This window comes from Mirounga angustirostris, unplaced genomic scaffold (assembly GCF_029215605.1).
Source record: "Mirounga angustirostris isolate CCGP_5_RB_7025 unplaced genomic scaffold, mMirAng1.0.hap1 SCAF_15, whole genome shotgun sequence".
NCBI classification, from domain to species: Eukaryota; Metazoa; Chordata; class Mammalia; order Carnivora; family Phocidae; genus Mirounga; species Mirounga angustirostris.
Genome location: NW_026991723.1, coordinates 57686040 through 57702334, shown reverse-complemented (window position 1 = coordinate 57702334; position 16295 = coordinate 57686040). Strand labels below are relative to the sequence as shown.

The 16295-nt window shown below is 41.1% G+C and overlaps 1 protein-coding gene and 1 long non-coding RNA gene across 2 annotated transcripts in view; one reads left to right on the top strand and one right to left on the bottom strand.

The window, feature by feature from the left end:
- Positions 1 to 16295, top strand: part of SPATA31F3 (SPATA31 subfamily F member 3) — a 117178-nt gene that overhangs the window by 54205 nt on the left and 46678 nt on the right. The window contains exon 4 of the transcript XR_010407566.1: positions 4296 to 4495. The gene's annotated coding sequence lies outside the window, so the exon portion shown is untranslated. The remainder of the gene's footprint in view (positions 1 to 4295; positions 4496 to 16295) is intronic.
- LOC135362641 (uncharacterized) overlaps positions 11836 to 16295 on the bottom strand; it is a 108543-nt gene continuing 104083 nt past the window's right edge. The window contains exon 7 of the long non-coding RNA XR_010407567.1: positions 11836 to 15361. This is a non-coding gene — a long non-coding RNA (uncharacterized LOC135362641). The remainder of the gene's footprint in view (positions 15362 to 16295) is intronic.

Genomic DNA, 16295 nt, shown 5'->3' with positions numbered 1-16295 from the left:
CAAACTTATTTATCAAATTAATTCTCTCCTTAGGTATCTGAGTTCTCTTTCACTTACAAAGACAGAAGCCCAATTCAAACAAATTTGAACAAAGGAAAACAAATTCAAACAAAGGTTTATGTAATTGGGATGTCAGGGGTGGAGCTGACTGTAGGTTCTTAAAAAATGTCATCTCTTAGGTCTGGTTTTCCTCTCTGCGTAGCTCCTTCCACTCACATGCTGCTGCATGCTGAACCTACCACTGCATTTGCACTAAGGCCACACTTCCCACCAACTGTTCTTAGCCAATGACTGAGCACATCAGCCTTAACTAAGGCAGGCCAGTCCTGCAAGATGGAGGACTCCTTTGGCAGCTTCCTTTGGCTTAACGATCTCCCATTGGCCTTACCAAAATTTTCTTTCGACTGAATGGCCATCTAAGACTCTTCTTACCCAACCTTTCTTTTTTCTGCCTCTTTTATACAAGGGGACAGACCTGTATCATGTTCTGATAGGTCCCTCACTCTTCTCTGGTTCCCTCCCCATTTTCCCTCACAGGAGTTCATCTTGCTCCCACCACAGATCTCTTGTGTATCTAATTTTATCTTGAATTCTCTCCTTAGATGATTCAACCAATACACATGGCCCAAGAAAACAGGTGGTAAGATGGGATTCTGGATATGGTTCACCTGTTTCTCAGTGGGTAAAAATTATTCCCTCTTGAGTGATATGTGAAGTATGAATAGTCCCTGGTACACAGTGGTGGGCCAGTTGCTACTGGGAAAAATTCCTGGTTGAGAGGATTGACTTTGCTAATTTTTTGACTTTGATTCAGTCATTTGAAAGATATGGGGAGAACAATGCATACAAAGACAGTGGAGTTGGTTGGCTACTGCTAAGCTGAATGGACACTCACTTTGCAGAGGGATGAGAATCAGAAGGCTATTAAATAGTTAAAGTCTAAGTATGAGAACCCTTATACACTGCAGTGGAAGAGAGGACATAGCTGAGCAGCAAACATGATCTGATTAGAATGGCAGAGCTCCAGAAACATTTTTTAAAAGATTTATTTATTTATTTTAGAGAGAGAGTGCTTGAGTGTGCATGTGAGTGGAGGGAAGGGGGAGGGGCAGATGGAGGGAGAGAATCTCAAGCAGACTCCCTGCTGAGTGTGGAGCCCAACATGGGGCTTGATCCCATGACCCTAAGATCATGACCTGAGCCAAAACCAAGAGTCAAATGCTTAACCAACTGAGCCACCCACGTGCCCCAAACTCCAGAGACATTTAAATTATCAGTCAAGGCAGGTCTGTTATGCTAAGGTAAGAGTCCTGGCTGGGAAAACCTGGGACCCTGATTTATGGGATAGGGACATCTGAATGAATGCTTCTAAAGACTCCCCTCAAATCTTAAGAATTTGCAGAGGTGGCCTACTCTTCTATGGTAAGAGCTAGCACTTTTGCATTGATAGACGTTGTATTATAATATAAGTTGTATAATCCCTTCTCCCATAAGGCAGCAGGTGCCCTCTCAGCAGCCCTACCTCCTCTCCTGGCCGGTAGGTCAATAACTTTGGGTTAAATACTAGCACAACCTGGCCAGGGAAATGCTGGACCTGGTAAGAGAGGAAAGATGTTATACACTGAAGGAACTGCAAGAATTAGCTAGCAGAAGCATGGTGGTATACCTGGGATTGTATTTTGAGGGTACTTTATAAGGGGGTTAGACTGTAAAACTGGATAGGAATTCATAGACTTATAGACCATTTTTTGAGGTCACAGGATTTAACACATTGGCAAGAACCCTAGAGGATGAGGTGGTTCTTAGAGTCTTTAAGAGAGGAATGGCCAATGTTGAATGAAGTGGAAATGCTTGAGCTATCCTGGCAGATAGTAGAAGGAATAAAGAGGCTAAGGAAAGTGGGCAAGCAGGAATGGCTGTGTTATGTGAGGCCACAAAACATACCGGTTGATTTTGTTCTATGGGAGGGCTCAGAAGACACACCATTCATGAGGCCATCAGGAAAGCACTAGTGGGAATAGCATCAGCATCATTAGTTGTGGCTCTTCTCTGCAGGTCAGGCCTGATTGTAGAAGAGGTGGTTACAAAGTGGGGCTCATTAATATCTGTAGGGATGATGACTTTCAATGTAATGGAGGCTGCAATAATTATAATGACCTTCAAGATCTGAGGGTACAGCCAAGGGACTTGAGCTGCACAGAATTGTAGAGATGGTAATAGAGCATGATGTCTCTGGCAGAAAAAGAAGTAGCAATACCATGGCAAGTACATACTATTCCCCTAGTTCTTTTTTGAAAGGTACCTCTGACAGTTTACTTGGGTGATTGTATACTGGGGAGGATAAACTGATGAGACATTTTGGGAACTATTAGACACACGGTCTGAGTTGTCACTGATACCTGGAGACCCAAAGCATCATTATAGTTCTAATAAAAGGGAGGGCCTACAGGGACTGAGTAATAAATTAAGTCCTCAGTAAAGTCTGCTCAGAATGGGCCTGCTAGGTTAGTGGAGGCACCCAGTGGTCATTTTGTCTGTTCCTGATTGCATTGATATACTTGAATGTTAGAATAAGCCTCACATTAGGTTCTTAGTCTGTAGGGTAAAAGATAGAATGAGGAAAGCCAAGTAGAAACCTTTGAAACTGTTCCTTCACCTTCCTTCCTTTCCCAGCCAAGATAGTAAATCAGAAACAATATCACGGGCGCCTGGGTGGCTCAGTTGGTTAAGCGACTGCCTTCGGCTCAGGTCATGATCCTGGAGTCCCGGGATCGAGTCCCGCATCGGGCTCCCTGCTCGGCGGGGAGCCTGCTTCTCCCTCTGACCCTCCCCCCTCTCATGTGCTCTCTCTCTCTCATTCTCTCTGTCTCAAATAAATAAATAAAATCTTTAAAAAAAAAAAAAAAAAAAAAAAAAAAAAAAAAAGAAACAATATCACATCCCTGGAGAATGACTGAAGACTATTGCTGGCTTAAACAAGCAGTAGCCTTCATCATATCTACTGTGCCAGATATGGCCTAATTGCTAGAGCAGATCGATAAATCTTCAGATATATGATATATGGCCATTGATTGACAAAAGCAATTCTTTTCAATTTCAATCAGGAAAGAGGATCAGGAACAGTTTGTATTCATGTGAGATGACCAACAGTATTCATTTATACTTTGGGCTCAGGGCTATGTCAAATTTCCTGCCCACTGTCATAATATAGTTTGATGAAATCTGGACTGCCTAGGTATTCCACAGAACCATCACACTGATCCATTTCATCGATGGCATGCTGATGTGCTCCAGATGGTGGGAGATAAATCCGACAAAGATTAAGGAACCTGCCATTTCAATGAAAGTTTTAGGAATCTAATGGTCAGGAGTATGTTGGGATAGCTCTCCAAAGTAAAAAATTGCAGCATCTTTTATTCCCTACCACAAAGATGGAAGCACAGTGCCAGTAGTCCTCTTTGAGTTCTGGAAGCAATATATTCTACACCTAGGATCATTGCTTTGGTTCATATACCAGATAACATGGAAGATTGCCAGCTCTGAGTGAGACCTGGAAAAGAAAAGGGCTCTGCCAATAGAATCTGGAGAACCCTCTGGTGTTGGAAGTGTCGATGATGGGAAAAGATGCAGTATGGAGATTTTGTTAAGCTATAGTGGGAGAATCACAGTGCAGACCTTTACAATCCTGACTATTGCTGCCTCTGAATGTTCAACTTGTCAACATTAGAGATCAATGCTGAGCCCTTGATGGGGCACTATTCTTTGAGGAAGCCAACCAGCTACTTGGTGGCAAGTCAACTACATTGGGCCTTATCTATAATGGAAGGGCCAGTGGTTAGGGATAGGTGAATAGGGATAGATGGGATAGGTGACTTGTTTTGGGTATGAGTTTTCATTTCCTACCTGTAGTGCCTTGACCACCATCACTATTTAGGGGCCTATGGAATGCCTAATCTACAAGCAGGATTTTCACACAGCTTAGTATCCAAACATGGAACCCCCCTCACAGTACAGGATATGTGAAGTGGGCATGGGCCCACTGGTCATATATTGCACCATCCAGGGGCAGCTGGCCTTAGAAAATGTTGGAACAGTCTTTTAAAGGCACAGCTAAAGTTCCAGCTTTGTGATAACCCTCTAAAAGGATAGGAAATATATAGAGAAAATTTTGGTGCTAGGTCCCCAATGGGAAGAATACACAGGTCTGGGAACCAAGGGGTGCAAGCAGGAGTAACTCCATTTACCAGTTACTCACAATGACCCAATAGGGGACTTTGTATTTTCTGTTCCTGCAGCTCTGAGCTTTGCAAAGTTGGAGGTCCTGATTCCCTAAGAAGGTGTAATTCTTGCTAGGGGATGCTGCAAAACTCCCACTGAACTATAAGCTATGGCTGCCATGAGGACAATTTTGGATTCCTTGTATCCAGGGACCAGCCTGAGAGAAGAGGTGTCACCAATATTGGCAAAGGTAGATGACCCTGATCAGCAGGAAAAGGTAAGGCTGCTTTTTTACAATAGGGACAGGGAGGGAATATGTGTGGAATCTATGTGATGCAGTTGGGTGTCTCCTGGTATTCCCTTGTCCCATTGAATGGACACATGCAGCAACTCCATCCTGAGAAGGGTGTGATTACTAACTGTATGATTACCAGACCCTTCAGGAATGAAGGCTCAGGTCACACCGCCAGGTAGGCCACCAAGACCAGCCAAGGTGACAGATGACAGTGAGGAGAATTTAGAATGGAGAAGACAGAGTATGAGTATCAGTTGCAGGCCTGAAATCAACAGCAGTGATGAGGGCTGTAATTCATTCCACTAAACCTGGCCCTTCCTCAAGAAGAAAGGCCCCTGGGAACCAAGGTGGAACTGCTCCACAATCCCCTGTAGAGAGGGAGATGTGTACAACTATGAGAATGTGCCTCTCAGATCTCCTACTGTGGGGGGCATAATTGACTGATGTCCCCAACTGCTATATTCTAAATACAACACTGCATTTGCTCTGAGGCTGTTTCCTGCGGTCTTTTTTAGCCAGTGAGGTGCACAGCGGGGATATTGCAGCAGGCCCATTCCTGTGAGACAGAGGACTCCTCTGGCTGATGGTTTTGGCCCGAGAAAATTTCTGAAAGCTTCATGGCAGTCTAAGGCTCTTCCTATCCTACCTTCTTTCCATTTCTCCTTCCTATGGGTCAGATGTGTATCATTGTCTGACAGATCTCATCCTTCCCCAGCTCCCTCTCCATTTTCTTTCATAAGCATTCCCACCAATTTCTTGCAAGTCTGATCTGATCTTGGTGTTTACTTCTTGGAGGCCCTGAATGAACACAGGTAGGTATAAATTTACCCATTGTATAGATGAAGAAACTATGCTTCAGAGAAGTTAAGTAACCTGCACAAAGTTATACAGCCACTTAGTGGCAGAGCAATGATTTGAATCCAAGATTATCTGACTTCAAAGCCTGTGTGCCTAAATTTCATATTCCTGTTTTCCTGCCTCTGCCCTTTCTGTTTGCTTCATTCTCCCTTAGTCTCCTGGAAAGGCTTTTGAATATTCCAGTCTGTCTCTACCTTGCAAAGGTAGGAGGAGTTTTTGACTACACTTGTACCAGAATGTGAAAGGAAGAATATTTGTATTCCTGGGGTCTGTGACAGTTCTTGAAGTTAAAGAGTCTCCCTGGGGAAAGAGAATCTCAGAAAACACAGTTGGAGCAGCTTTGCTGAGCTTGCCCTTTGCTGCCTGGAAAGTCTCCTTGGAGAGTTAAATTATGAAAGAGCTAAATTTTGTTTTATAAGAGAAACCATATGCCTTTATACTTGTTATCTTATTAGAACATGTCTCTCCACACAAAATCATCTATTATTTTATAAGGTTTCCTCTTTTTTATTAAATAAAACACAAAATTTTAATGGTTAACACTGAAATGAAAACCAAGGGCTATCTGGATTTTGGGGCCCAGGTGCTGTGCCTATGGAATTCATTCACCTTTTCCTGATCCGTTTCTCTGTTCTCCTTCCTAGCAAAACTCTTACCTGCCTCCACTGCCTCTCTTCCCATTCTTTGTTGAACTCCCACATCATTTCCTACCGTTCCAAAGAGAATGTTCTTGTGAAGATCCCTGGTGGCCTTTAGGTTATGAAGTTCAACTTTCATTTTCTCAGTTCATTTTGCTTGTCCTCCAGGCAATATTAACATACTTGATCACTCCCTCTTACCTTAAAAATGGCCTTTGTCTTCACCTATCTTTGGAGACCCACATTTCCCTGGTTTTCTGCCATATCATGAACTGCTCTTTCTCAAAATACAAATTTTTTTAGAGAGGGGGAGTGAGGGTGGGAGGAGCAGAGGGAGAGGCAAAGAGAGAATCTTTTTTTAAAAATTCAATTTAATTAACATATAGCGTATTATTAGTTTCAGAGGTAATTTAGTGATTCATTAGTTGCATATAACACCCAGTGCTCATTACATCAAGTGTCCTCCTAAATGCCCATCACCCAGTTATCCCATCCCCCCCACCACCTCCCCTCCAGCAACCCTCAGTTTTTTTCCTAGAGTTAAGAGTCTCTTATAGTTTGTTTCCCTCTCTGTTTTTGTCTTATTTTTCCTTCCCTTCCCCAAGTTCATTTGTTTGGTTTCTTAAATTCCATATATGAGTGAAATCATATATTTGTCTTCCTCTGACTGACTTATTTCACTTAGCATAATACCCTCTAGTTCCATCGATGTTGCAGATGGCAAGATTTCATTCTTTTTAATGGCTGAGTAATATTCCTGTGTGTGTGTGTACACCACATCTTCTTTATCCATTCATCCGTCAGTGGACATCTGGGCTCTTTCCATATTTTGGCTCTTGTGGACATTGCTGCTATAATCACTTCAAATCACTGTGTTTGTATCCTTTGGATAAATACCTGATAGTGCAATTGCTGGGTCATAGGGTAGCTCTATTTTTAACTTTTTGAGGAACTTCCATACTGTCTTCCAGACAATATGTCTGTCTTCCAAACTGCTGACCAGTTTGCATTCCCACCAACAGTGTAAGAGGGTTCCCCTTTCTCCACATCCTTGCCAACTTCTGTTGTTTCCTGAGTTGTTAATTTTAGCCATTCTGACCAGTGTGAAGTGGTATCTCATTGTGGTTTTGATTTGTATTTCCCTGATGCTGAGTGATGTTGAGTATTTTTCCAAGTGTCTATTGGCCATTTGTATGTCTGGGAAAGAGAATCTTAAGGAGGTTCCACGCCCAGCACAGAGCCTGACATGGGGCTCAATCTCACGACCCTGAGATCATGACCTGAGCTGAAATCAAGAGGTGGATGCTTAACTGACTGAGCCACCCAGGCACCCCTCATATTTCTTATTTATTGGAGTGCTCTAGAACTCAGGCCTCACCCTATCAGGGGTTGGCAAACTACTTCTATATTGGGCCAGATACTAAATATTTTTTGTTTTGTGGCCATATGTCCTCTGTTACTACTACTCAAGAAGCCCATTATCTGTGGTTTCCATTACTCGCAGTCTGGAAGCAGATGATCCTCCTGATGCAGCATCAGAATGTCAATAGTAGCTTAACAGTATGTCACAACGCTTATGTCATTTATCTCATTTCATCTCATCATGTAGGCATTTTATCATTTCCCATCATTACAAGAAGAAGGGAAAATACATTACAATAAAATATTTTGAGAGAGATCACATTCATAAACCTTTTATTACAGTATATTGTTACAATTATTCTATTTTATTATTAGTTATTTTTGTTGATCTCTTAGTGTGCCTGATTTTTATTTTTAAATATTAAAAAAAATTTTTTTTAAAGATTTTATTTATTTATTTGACAGAGACACAGTAAGAGAGGGAACACAAGCAGGGAGATGAGAGAGGGAGAAGCAGGCTTCCCGCGGAGCAGGGAGCCCGATGCGGGGCTCGATCCCAGGACCCGGGGACCATGACCCGAGCCGAAGTCAGATGCTTAATGACTGAGCCACCCAGGCGCCCCAAATATTTAAAACTTTTTAAAAAGACATTTATTTTAGGGGTGACTGGGTGGCTCAGTCGTTAAGCATCTGACTTCGGCTCGGGTCATGGTCCCCGGGTCCTGGGATCGAGCCCCGCATCGGGCTCCCTGCTCCGCGGGAAGCCTGCTTCTCCCTCTCCCACTCCCGCTGCTTGTGTTCCCTCTCTCGCTATATCTCTCTCTGTCAAATAAATAAAATCTTTAAAAAAATAAAAATAAAAAAATAAAAATAAAGACATTTATTTTAGAGAGAGAGTGTGAGCAGTGGGAGGGGCAGGGGGAGAAGGAGAGAGAGAATCTCAAGCAGACTCCCCACTGAGTGCAGAACCCGACATGGGGCTCCATCTCACCACCCCAAGATCATGACCTGAGCTGAAACCAAGAGTTGGATGCTTAACTGACTGAGTCACCAAGGCGCCCCATCTTCTGCCCATTTCTTAACTGGATTACTTATTTATTGGGTGTTGAGTTTGATAAGTTATTTATAGATTTTGGATACTAACCCTTTATCTGATATGTCACTTGCAAATATTTTCTCCCATTCTGTAGGCTGCCTTTTAGTTTTGTTGATTGTTTCTTCATTTCGCAGGAGCTTTTCATCTTGATGAGGTCCCAATAGTTCATTTTTGCTTTTGTTTCCCTTGCCTCTGGCAACGTGTCTAGTAAGAAGTTGTTGCAGCTGAGGTCAAAGAGGTTGCTGCCTGTGTTGTCCTCTAGGATTTTGATGGTTTCCTGTCTCACATTTAGGTCTTTCATCCATTTTGAGTTTATTTTTGTATATGGTATAAGAAAGTGGTCCAGTTTCATCTTCTGTGTGTGGCTGTCCAGTTTTCCCAACCCCATTTGTTGAGACTATCTTTTTTCCATTGGATATTCTTTCCTGCTTTGTCGAAGATTAGTTGATCATAGAGTTGTGGGTCCATTTCTGGGTTCTCTCTTCTGTTCCATTGATCTATGTGTCTGTTTTTGTTCTAGTACTATGCTGTCTTGATGACTACAGCTTTGTATATAGCTTGGGGCGCCTGGGTGGCTCAGTTGGTTAAGCGACTGCTTCGGCTCAGGTCATGATCTCAGGGTCCTGGGATCGAGCCCCGCATCGGGCTCCCTGCTCAGCGGGAGGCCTGCTTCTCCCTCTCTCACTCCCCCTGCTTGTGTTGCCTCTCTCGCTGTCTCTTTCTCTGTCAAAAAAAAAAAAAAAAGTAATATAGCTTGAAGTTCAGAATTGTGATGCCTCCAGCTTTGCTTTTTTTTTTTTTTTTCAAGATTGCTTTGGCTATTTCACATACAAGTTTTAGGATTGTTTGTTCTAACTCTGTGAAAAATGCTGGTGGTATTTTGATAGGGATTGCATTAAATGTATAGATTGCTTTGGGTAACACATTGCACCCCAGTGTTTCTACCAGCATTATCAACAATAGCCAAACTATGGAAAGAGCCCAAATGTGCATCAGCTGATAAATGGATAAAGAAGATGTGGTAGTGATGCCTGGGTGGCTCAGTTGGTTAAGCATCTGCCTTCAGCTCAGGTCATGATCCCAGGGTCCTGGGATTGAATCCCGCATCGGGCTCCCTGCTCAGTGGGGAGTCTGCTTCTCCCTCTGCCTGCCACTCCCCCTGCTTGTGCTCTCTCTCTCTCTGACAAATAAATGAATAAAATCTTTAAAAAAAAAGATGTAGTTTACACAATATTACTCAGCCATCAAAAAGAATGAAATCTTGCCATTTGCAATGACATGGATGGAGCTAGAGTGTATTATGCTAAGCGAAATAAGTCTGTCAGTGAAAGACAAATACCATAAGATTTCACTCATATGTGGAATTTAAGAAACAAAACAGATGAACATGGGGAAGGGGGGAGAAAAGGGAGAGAGGGAAGCAAACTATAAGAGACTCTTAACGATAGAGAACAAACGGAGGGTTGATGGAGGGAGGTGGGTGGGGGATGGGCTGAATGGGTGATGGGTATGAAGGAGGGCGCTTGTGATGAGCACTGGATGGTATATGTAAGTGATGAATCACTAAATTCTACACCTGAAACCAATTTTACCATATATGTTAACTACAATTTAAATAAAAACTTGAAATTTAAAAAGTGAAATTCAGGGATTTTGAAAGGCTCAAGTCTCAGTCTGTACTATTTTTCTGATTAATGTCAGCATTCAGCCTGTGCTAATCACCTGGGAGTAGGAAATGTATAGGGGTGGGGAGGAGAAGAACTTCAGCAGCTGGGGGTAGCTTCTTGGTAGGGTCTGAGAAAGAGGGCGGTTACTTTATTTGTTGAGATGTGGTGATTAAACCCTCAAAGTGAATTTTGAGAGACAGCTGCACATAGAAAAGAGATGATGATTAAAATTAATTACTGTTGTTAGAGATGTTTTGCATTTCTACAGCAGTTTGTAGTTACTCAGAATTTTGTAATCACTTATTAACTCTCCCTCACCAGAGCCTTGTGACATAGGCAACATTACTACAAATGTTTGTTTTTATCTTCTGGGAAGAAATATGAGCTGCCTTGGCCACAGATTAGGATTAAGGAATCAAAATCCTTACTGCAGCTCTTTCACTCACTGTGTGATTTTGAGAATCCAAAGGCAGAACTTGAACATTGTCTTACTCTATAATTTTATTATGAAGAACAACTCATAAAGATGAATCAGGGGTTTTGTAAATTAAAAAAGATATAGGTAGGGGCACCTGGGTGGCTCAGTTGGTTAAGTGTCGGACTCTTGCTTTCGGCTCAGGTCATGATCTCAGGGTCATGAGATGGAGCCCTGCATTGGGCTCCACACTCAGTGCAGAGTCTGCTTCAGATTTTTTCTCTCCCTCTCCCTCTGTGCCTCCCCCCAGGATCTGATCTCAGGGTCATGAAATCAAGTCCTGAGTCGGGCTCCTCACTCAGCCAGAAGTCTGCTTCTCCCCCTCCCTCTCGCCCTCTTCCTGTGCACATACTCTTTCTCTCTCTCTCAAATAAATAAATCTTTACAAAAAAGATATATGTAGGTATGTAATAATACTAACCTCTCAAATTCATTTTCCTCCAGGTTTTTAAAAAATAAAATTAATAATAGTACCTATATCATATTTTTACGTATCAAGTATTTAGCCTAGTGCCTTGTATATTAATAAATGCTTAATAAACATTACCCCTTATCAATACTGTAATAAGACCCATATAATGTATGCATTCTTTTTGCTTCCATTTGATTACATTAGTGTTCCTGTCTTTGGATAAAGATGCATGCAGATATACATTCACTTACTCAGCAATATTTACTGAGTGACTACCATTTACCATGCAGTGTTGCTGGAGCTAGGGATACAGTGGTAAACAAGAAGGGCTTCCTGATCTCACAAAGTTTATATTTTGGTAGGAGGGAGAGGACTCACATTATCATGATGGTGGGTTTACATTCCAGTGGGAGTTATCTTGATAGAGAGGATAGAAGCATGATGAGGGTATATTTAGAAAATATGTGGGAAACTTATTTCTGATTTTTATATAAAAATAGTTTTTTTATTATAGCAGTAGGTTAAGTATTTATAAGCTATTCATTTTTATAAAAGTATTTAAATGTATAATTATATATTTTATTTTAAAAATAAATATACTTATGAATTTAGAACATTTTGAAAAGCAAGTATTATTTTATTTATGATTATGTAAATAATACTGTTGAAATTTTTTTTTTTAAGATTTTTATTTATTTATTTGAGAGAGAGAGAGAATACGAGAGAGAGAGAGCATGAGAGGGGGGAGGGTCAGAGGGAGAAGCAGACTCCCTGCTGAGCAGGGAACCCAATGTGGGACTTGATCACAGGACTCCGGGATCATGACCTGAGCTGAAGGCAGTTGCTTAACCAACTGAGCCACCCAGGTGCCCCAATACTGTTGAAATTTTTTAAAATAGAAGAATTATCCATAATTTCACTACAATATTATTCTTTTTAAATTGCCTTAGTATATATTTGTATATAGTTTATTCAGCATACATTTCCTAAGCATTTTCCCATGCTGTTTCAGCATGGAAAAAAATGGGCTGTTTCCTGACATTCGGTCATGGCTTGGGGCCGCAGACAGTGTAGTGGGATGGCAGCAGTGGGAGGGAATAACACATAAAGGCATTCTGAACTTAGCCCAGAGCCTGCTTTGAAGAGATGAGATAAAGAGAGAGGTATATTGGCTATGCTGAAAAGATGAGTAGACAGAAGCAGGATTCAATCCCTGGGATATGTCAGGTGCCTGAAGACCAGAGAGAAGGTTCTGGAATTAGAGAGGAGCCTCAGATTCTCGCTGTTGCCTTCTCAAACTTAGGTGATTTCTGGAGAAATACTACCCCTGCAACATAGACTTGCACTTTTCTTTCTTTTAGGATATTGGGGCTATGGATTGAGATGCAAGCCAGAGTCCCTTCCAAGATAATTTTGAAACAAGTTAATTTTGAGTTCTATAGGTCATGGATTTGGCCTCTTGCTTTCTTTTCCTGCTGCCACCAATGTCTTCTTAGGCTGGGTTCTTGCCTAGATACATCTAAATTGGGATGCAGTTTCCTAATGTATTCCTTACTCTTCAGAAGCTGAAAGGAGTTTATGAACAATTTTTAGATTTTTAGGGTTAGAATAGAGTTATAAAATTGAAAAAGATGTCAAAAAGATCATCTGGGAAGTTCCTCTGCATGTCGCTGGCCCTGTCTGAAAAGTTTATTAGTTTCTTTGTTCTGCTTAAAATGTTAGCTCCCTAATGGCAAAATTACATAAAATAAGAACAACAGTCACATAATTATTAGAAATCTTCATAAGTACCAGGAGTAAATGTCCCTGATCTTTATGGGAATATGTTTAGGGCTCTTCTGCTTCCTTCTAGCCACTTTCCTGAGACACTACCTTGATTCTGCTCTGGACGTGAGCACTAGCTGCAAAACTCTAAGGCTTTTTTTTTTTTAATTTTTATTTATGTATTTAGTTCCAGTATAATTACTGTACAGTGTTATATTAATTTAAGGTGTACAGTATAGTGATTCAACAATCCTATACATTACTCAGTGCTCATCAAGATATGTGTACTCTTGGGGCACCTGGCTGGCTCAGTTAGTAGAGTATGTGACTGTTGGTCTCGGGGTTGTGAGTTTGAGCCCCATGTTGTGTTGTGTTGAGAATACATAAAAATAAAATCTAAAAAATAAAAAAGGATATGTGTATGCTCAATCCCCTTCATCTCTTTCACCCATTCCCTAACCCATCTCCTCCCACCCCCTGTAATCACCAGCTTGTTTTGTATATTTAAGAGTCTGGTTCTTTGTCTCTTTTTTCTTTGTTTGTTTTGTTTTTTAAATTCCACATATGAGTAAAATCATACGGTATTTGTCTTTATCTGATGGACTTCTTTCGCTTAGCACTATACCTTCTAGATCCATCCATGTTGCTGCAAATGGCAAGATTTCATTCTTTTTTATGGCCGAGTAACATTCCATTATATATATAAACCATACCTTCTTTATCCATTTATTTATTGTTGGACACTTGGGTTGCTTCCATAATTTGGCTATTGTAAATAATTCTTCAGTAAACATAAGGGTGCATATATCTTTTTGAATTAGTGTTTTTGTATTCTTTGGGTAAATACCCAATAGTGGGATTATTGAATCATATAGTGATTTTATTTTTAATTTTTTGAGGAACCTCCATACTGTTTTCCATAGTGGCTGTAGCAGTTTATATTCCTACCAACAGTGCATGAGGGTTCCTTTTTCTCCACATCCTCACAAAACTTATTTCTTGGGGTGCCTGGGTGGCACAGTCAATTAAGCATCTGACTGTTGGTTTTGGCTCAGGTTGTGATCTTAGGGTCGTCAGATCAAGCCCTGAGTAGGGCTTCACACTGGGTGTGGAACCTGCTTAAGATTCTCTCTCTCTCTCTCTCTCTCGCTCTCTCTGCCCTTCCCCCCACTCCCTCCCTCTCTCAAATAAATAAATAAATCTTTAAAAAACTTGTTATTTCATGTTTTTGATTTTAGCCATTTTGACAGGTGTGAGGTGATAGCTCATTGTGGTTTTGATTTGCATTTCCCTGATGATGAGTAATGTTCAATTTTTTCATGTCCGTTGGCCATCTGTATGTCTTTGGAGAAATGTCTGTTCATGTCTTCTACCCATTTTTTTAATTGGGTTATTTGTTTTTTGGGTGTTGAGCTGTAGAAGTTCTTAATATATTTTGGATACTAACTCTTTCTCAGATGTATCATTTGCAAATATTTTCTCCCATTCAATAGGTTGTCTTTTTGTTTTGTTGATTGTTTCCTTTGCTGTGCAGAAGCTTTTTACTTTGATGTAGTCCCAATAGTTTATTTTTTGCTTTTATTTCCCTTGCCTTAGGAGGCATATCTAGAAAAAACCTTCCAAGATTTTTTATTCTAGACATGAGGCCCACAGGATTCCTGGTGCCTCCTTTAATGGAGAGGCATCCATGCTCTGCCCTTCTGTTGGAAAATCCTGTAAGGGTAAAGAACAAGAGAACATTTCAGGAGAATACTCCCAGATGATGTCTCTGATCTCAGGTTCTTTCCATTTTACCAAAGGAAAAGTCAACCTGGTCATCCTCTGATACAAAGAGACCCAGGTATAAGTCCACAGTAGCACTTAAGTATGCTGAGAAACCTGCACAAAACATAGGTCATCTTAGGCACTGAGAATTTAGACTTCAGGCTTGGATTAAGCCCTTAGACACATTAGGGCAACAACCAACAACTTTTCAATTTTAGATGTTAATGCTAATTTCACTTGCAAAAGAGAAGTACTAAAATAGTATTATGATTTTAACAGTAGAAATGTAGGAGTATGAAATTTGTAATGTTATAGACAAATTAAGCATGAAAGGCAAATACCACATCAGAGTGGGCTGGGTATCCAGATTTCAGCTGAAATTCTCTGAAAGGGTTACAAATGGCTAGCTAGTTCCACTGACTAAAGGGCCCTAATGTTAGGAGAAGGAGGAGGTAAAAAGAAGATATAGAGAGAAGGTGAGGCAGTTTTAATGTTTGTGACATCTTCTTAGTTCTTCTCAGGAGGCTGTTCATGGATTTGAATATTTATAGTAGTGTATTCTCTCACTGGAGTATGGGTACTTGAGAGTTAATAACTGTTACTTGGGTGGATAATACAGACTGCTGCTTATGATGACTGTGATAGCTTGAAGACTATCTTAGTATGCTTGGGCTTCTGTATCAAAAAACAATAGACTAGGTGGCTTATAAACAACAGAAATTAATTCTCACAGTTCTGGGGCTGGGAAGTCCAAGATTAAGGTGCTGGTAGATTCAGTGTCTTGTGAGGGCTGCTTCCTGGCTGTCTTCTTGCTGTAACCACAGATGGCAGAAAGCAGAGACGGACAGCAAGTCATTTCCTTAAGGGAACTAATCCCATTTGTGAGGCCTCCACACCCATGACCTTATCTAATCCTACTTACCTTCCAAAGGCCCCACTTCCTTTTTTTTTTTTTTAATATTTTATTTATTATTTGACAGAGACATAGCGAGAGAGGGAACACAAGCAGGGGGCGTGGGAGAGGGAGAAGCAGGCTTTCCACAGAGCAGGGAGCCCAATGCGGGGCTCGATCCCAGGACCCCGAGATCATGACCTGAGCTGAAGACAGATGCTTAACAACTGAGCCACCCAGGCGCCCCAAGGCCCCACTTCCTAATACCAGCACATTGGGGTTAGGGTTTCAACATATGAATCTGGAGAGGGAACACAACCATACAGTTCATAACAAAATATTTGATAACCTGCAAATCTGACTGCTTCAATCCTCTGCTCAAAATCCTCCAGTGGATCCCAGTGCCAACAGCACAAAATCACTCATCTATTGGTTTGCTCATATTATTTCTTCATTCTTTCCACAAATATTTATTAACAGGTACTGGAGATATAGCAGTTAAGAAAACAGACAAAGGAGACCCATCCCTCTTGGAGCTTGTATCTTGTGGTTGAGACAAACAATATAATTGGAGATGATATTTTGACAATAAAGTAATGTGGCTTTTTTTCATGGGCATCCTAATCCCAATCATGTTTCCCAAATCCAGTCATATTCCTCTGCAGCCATTCCATCAATATGGTCCCTACCTAAAGAGGGGACATATTGTAAAGGGGAAATTCCCTCCAGAGAAGAAGATGAAGTAAAAGGAAGCACTTTTATTGAGAGTAGGGATACGGAGGTGGGAAGATGCAGTAGAAATATTGACACTGGGAGAAGGGTGACCTGAGATCCTTTGAGCTTGGTGGCAGGCA